Consider the following 6,000-nt stretch of genomic DNA (forward strand, 5'->3'; position numbering starts at 1 on the left):
TTTGTTCATTTGTAGGAGAGCTGCTAAAATAGTTTATCTATTCAGGGTCATGCCCAGCCCCCCTCTTGCATGCTCACTGAGGTTCCACAGCACAAGGGATTTGAATAGGACATGGGGAGACACACAGTAGGTGTGCACTCCATGATTGGCATTGAGCCCCGAACACACCAGTAAAAGGAGGGCAACAGGTGCCGGTACACGGGTTCGGCTACTGCACTGATCTTCCACTCCATCTCCTGTGTGGGGGACAAATTTAATTACCTGATGTAGGCAATAGTAGCTTCCATAGAATAGGTCTGCTGTGCTTGGGGATGATGATTCCTTCCCCACTCCTCTGAGTATCATTCAATTACTAAGATATCTAATTAGACCTGGTGCTAGGGATTGGGGCTCAGTGTTAAGGTCAAATACGGATCCAATCAAAGTCAGTAGGAGTTTTGCTAGTGAATTAGGTAGGACTTGCATTTGGCCTTTAAAGATTTTATTTTATTTTATTTCATTGCCAGATCATTGTGCAGTTTCTTTCTTTTAAGCAGTTCCAGTAATAATATTATCTTATATTTACATCATGTCTTTCAACCAAAGCATCTCAAATTACTGGACTTTATAAACACAGTAAACATTCATCCATTTGTGAAATACAGCCATGTCTGAGTGCATTAGTGGCAACAGTTTGTGCAACACTATACAACAAAGTAGAGCAAGAAATGAAGGACTGAAACTGTATGGTGATTTTAGAAAGGCAGTGTGAAATCATTTTGAATTTAGCCAGATGACTGAGACTAAGTTTTAGTAAGAGCCATAAGATCTTTACTGACCACAGCAGTTAGGACTTCAATTTTACATATCTTCTAGATGTTTCATCTGAATGACAGCTTAGTATGTGTGAATGATTACTTCACTACACACACTATAGGTTCAGTAACAGAGTGAAAATCCATGTTTATGTGCGGTTGTATAATTCAGAAAGTAACCAGCACATTATTTCTTTTTTAATTATAAAAAAGTGAGAAGTGTAAAGGAAGCTACTCAAAATACATTAACACTCCTCTAAAAATGTAATTTGAAACTCATGAAACATTAATACATGAAGTAGGTAATGTTGTTTTTATGTTACACAGAACAAAAAATGTATGTTATTAAAATGATGAGTCATGGAGAATTCAGTTTCTTCCTCTCTTCCACTCGGAAACTTTTGATTTATGTTTATACAAGGAAGAAGGACCTATACATAGAATTTTTGTGCCATTTTTCATTATACCTTGGAAAGATATATTTGCCAATGGCTAAATACTTCTGAGAAGAGTGTGACCATATGTATAATTGAGCAGAGACAGAATTATAATAATTCTCCTTTTTCAGCCCACAACTTTCACTTGCAAGTGGAAACCGCTGTTGGAAAAAGACAGCCTTTCCATATAGATGTTAGACCCCCACATGCAGCCACTGGCAGAAAAACAGGATCTGCTTCTGCACCTGCAACTGACTTTCCTTTCACATGCCAACGTCAGACTATTACAATTTGGAATGTAAACTGGGAAGAAGAGTTTTTATTTGCCTATAAAGTTCAATAGTCTGACGTTGGCGTGTGAAAGGAAAGTCAGTATTCAGGTGCTGAAAATGGGGAGAAGTGTCAGAAGTGTGATGAGCCAGACCTCTCAAATGGTCCAGGCCCAAATGTGGGACACAGTGCATGACAAAGAACCAAAATTAGGGACAACAAAATAATTATTCATGCAGGAAATTTAAAACACTACAGGATTCTTTCCTTTAATATAAATAACTCTTCCCATAACCTCAATTCTGAGTCTTCATTTCTGATGCAAATAATTTTCAACAGTAAAAGTAGGCACCAACTTTTGTGGAAAATTGGTAACTTTGGTGCTAAAATGAAAGACCTCAAGGAGTATAGGTTCAGCTGAATGGAGGATTAGCAACTGGGTCTGACTGGGCACTGAAGATCATGGGTGGGGGAGGAGCCAGGTTAGGCTGGTTGGAACAACTTGTGACATTTTTAGATGTAAATATTTCCCTGCTGTATCTGCAGCACTGTACTGGTGCATGGGAACAAAGTTACGTTTAGTACAAAAAGACCAGTCTAGTTTCATTGTCAAGCTGACTAAAGTACAAATAGTAAATAAAGAGCATAATGAGAAAAAGTGAAATAGATATATACAATTATTTTATTATTTTATAGTAATCTAAGATGATTGTAGCACAGGAAAGACATTTTTAAATGCTGTATATAATTTTTATTGTACTGTGAAAAATCCAAACCCCTGATTGATTATATTATGCCATCCCAGGGTAGGTAGGTGGCACGGAGCCCTTTCCTCCCTGGGACAAATCTCCTAGACCCATGATAGCAGTGCATTTAACCTGCAATCAGAGGAGCTAGGGTGGGTGAGCCCTATCTCTTTCTGCCAGGCTGTCTAGCAGTCCCAGGCAAGGTAAGTTAGTTAAGATGAAGACAATGTGGAATTTTGATGAGGTAAGTGGGGCAGAGTCCAGATTGAGTTCTGAGTGGTTAAAATAGAACTGGTGAGTGTGGCAGACAGAGAAATTAGATAGAGGTGGACTTTGGAGATCAAAATGCAATTAGGTCAGTGTGAAATAGTTTTTTTTAAGGGACGAAATATGCATTTATTTTGGGGAGGAAAGAGGTGGAATTGTTTCAGGGTGGGAGGAGAGAGGTAAAATGAGATAGAATAACAGATTGCAATTAGATGAAGTGAATAAACATCACAGAAGGAGAGGAATTATTAGGAGAGATTCAGGGTGTGGGTTATAACTAAAAGTAATGGGATGAAACTAAGACAAAAAACTATATTGAATAGCCGGAAAAATCATCTTGACAATTAGATGTATTAGGTTGTTAAATAATCTCCATAAAGAAGTCCCATCACTTGGGACTTTTATAACGAGAGAGGACAAAACTAAAGAAGAGAATCCCATGTCAGCAGGGAGATGAAGAATTATTTTGTTATATCAAAACTGAATTTTGGTATAATTTAGAGTTTTCTTTATAACTTTCGTTTAGAATAGCCTTTACACAATATTTGATGTATTTTTAAATGTGTTTATACATCCAAACAAAATGTATTCCTTACTGGGATTATTATAGTAAATCCAACTTATGAAGGGGATCGTCATTTAAAGAAGAGTTAATAATGAGAACATGTAATTCACTATTTCTAAAACAATTTGATATTTAATAGAATGTGTTTTCTATTTCAGTAGGTAGAAAATGTATAACAATGTCTAGAATCCAATAATTATCACATTTCTTCTCCAAAAATAAATTGTCATAATTTGTGTATTAAGTTTGTATTTTTAAGTACAAAGAATTGTTGCCTATTTATCTTCAACATTTAAAAATAGTCATGGTAGTGTTTCTTATTGTCAGTGACTATGGTGTTTTTATTGGAGAACTAAAGTTGTGGTTTTACACTGAAAATTGATTATAAAGTTGACACCTTTTTACTCAGCAGATCTGCTCTCTGTGTATTTAGAGTCATATCTGATTACTTACATGATTACATTATTATTGGGTTTTTTACTACTGACAGTCCTGCAGATCAAACATAACTATGGGAGAGTGAACTGGATTTTGCATGTGACAAGAATAGTTCAATCAAATACTTAATACTGGATACTTTTGCAACCCCACTGACTTCAAATTATGTGCTCTGTTTCAACTGTGCAACTCCACTTAAGGCCAATATTTGTAACTGGGGACAAAATTCTGCCTCCAGAGCCTTTAATGTTGGCGATGAGGCACTCTCCAGAATGAGCTCATTTTGACTTTCAGATTCCATGCTGAGTTTGCAGGGTTGGCATTTATTTAAAAAAAAAATGTGTAAACTGAAATTTTGATATGGAAATCAGTGAGACACAATAGATATGAAGCCCCACAATGCAGTTTTAAGGTAGATCATACCTGCCAAGTCATTTTTTAGAGTAGAAGTGAAAAAAGTACTTTGGATGATTCCTGTAGATGGACTGAAACTCATAAATTTAAAATTAAAAAACTCATATTGAATTATTTTTAATTAACTCAAAATGTCATTGGACTAAATAGACATATATGGGGGGGAAAGTTTAGCTTGTGAGAGTTCATATGCCTTGCTTATGAAAAATGTAAAAAAGGACTTTAATAAATCATGTGACTTTACTTAGATATTGTGTGTGCAAATGGTAAAACACTCACAATTGAATCATGATAATAAAATGTACCCAGTCAAAATTAACTTGTTAGAATTGACACTAAGAATCTAACCTTCAAAAGTGCATAGTTAGGATCTGAGTCTGACTTCTCTATTTAAGCAAGACACCCACTGATTCCAATGGAACTTCTGATAAGAACCAGTGAAAGCACCAGCCCCAAAAGGTTCAAAATGAGCTTTAGTTTGATGGGGTTTGTTCTTTTTTTAAATCAACTAAGTCAGTATGTCTTTCTGTCTTCCAACTAGGCTTTTATACTGCACCTATCACTGAGGTATCTGACTGACTTGCCTGCTTGGCTATAATGGCACAATGTGCCCAAGGCTGACAAGTCACAGCTACCGCAAACCCCCAAAGGAGCTTAGCATGGCATATACCATTGGGGTCAGGTAAGGTTTTTTTTAGTATGTGGCACAAACCATAAACCTTCAAAATATATACTAAAAGAAATGCCACATTATTGAGTCTTCTTGGCTGACTCCATGTTCCCTCAGGAGCTGATAACTTTGCATTTCAGAAGATGTAAACAAAAATAGATAGGAAGGGTTCAGCTAAAATAATTTAGTATTTTTTATCTCTAGATCTCACATAACTTATATGTGAGTATTTTTATCCACATTTTATAGATGGAGAAACTGATCAATAGAGATGTTAAGTGGTTTGACCAAGATCACACAGTATGTCAGTGACAGCTTGGAATATAACCAAGGTCTCCTGATCCTGTGCCTACAGGCTCCTTGATATTTAGGTCTTGGAGCATAACTGCACTTAACTAATTTTTAATAAATAAGAAACTTATGCTTTTATTTCTTTAATTTTACATAACATCTTTTGGTATTGATTAAATGTAACTGAAATGTTAGAGATTAAAAACTTCAGATTAGATGCAAAACAATTCAAACATTAAAAACTGTTATTTTAGATTAATATTTTGAATTTGCATATTTTATTAAATGGAAAATATTAACCATTCTCTATTTTTTAAATGTATCGTACTTTTAAAGATTTGACTGACATTCTCAGCATGTAGATACTGAGGTGACTGGTATTTTATTAAAACCTAAAACAAATGGATGGGTAAACTAGAACAAGCTTATTTTCTAGGGCAGACATTTTATTTGAAAGTTAGCCTCTTGAAATTAGAATAATAAGATGGTAATGTCAGAACAATGAAAATAATTTTAATTTTTTTATATTTATCTGTTTTTATTGTTGCTAATATTGAAATGACAGATTTGGGTAAAAACAATTCCAAAACTGAAAACTATTATTCCCAACTTTCTACTACACGTAACCTCCATGTATGAATGAGTGGATGTCAGTATGCCAGTGTACATGGAGGTTTGTGCAGAGAAGTTGTTGTGTTATATTATAAGGCATATGGTATATTAAAAGATCAAAAATATTTTAAAGAAATGTATATTGCAGACAAATGTGAGAAAAATCACCAGTACACTATGTTGAATTTTTAATTCTTTGGCCCTGATTCTCTACTCACAAAATTGTGAATCGGAAGTTAATCTATTGAAGTTAGTGACGTTATACCAGGGTAAAACTTGTTTAAATGAGAGGAATAATCTGTTATTTTAGGGAAATGCTCCTCAATGAAAACATTTCAGCAGAGGTAATAAAACATGTAAAAATGACACATCCTATTAATTAAACAAATTTTACCTTTAGAGTGCTCCCTTCTCTGATGGTGCTACATTTGCATAAGATGAATAACATTTTATCTTGCATAATACATTTCTATATACTGGTGAGAGTGAAAGTTTG

General features: G+C 34.8%; 1 protein-coding gene across 3 annotated transcripts in view; it reads left to right on the plus strand.

Annotated features, from left to right (window-relative positions):
- NOVA1 (NOVA alternative splicing regulator 1) overlaps window positions 1–6,000 on the plus strand; it is a 240,424-nt gene that overhangs the window by 232,863 nt on the left and 1,561 nt on the right. The window lies entirely within an intron of this gene.

Source organism: Emys orbicularis, chromosome 4 (genome assembly GCF_028017835.1).
Source record: "Emys orbicularis isolate rEmyOrb1 chromosome 4, rEmyOrb1.hap1, whole genome shotgun sequence".
Lineage (NCBI taxonomy): Eukaryota > Metazoa > Chordata > Testudines > Emydidae > Emys > Emys orbicularis.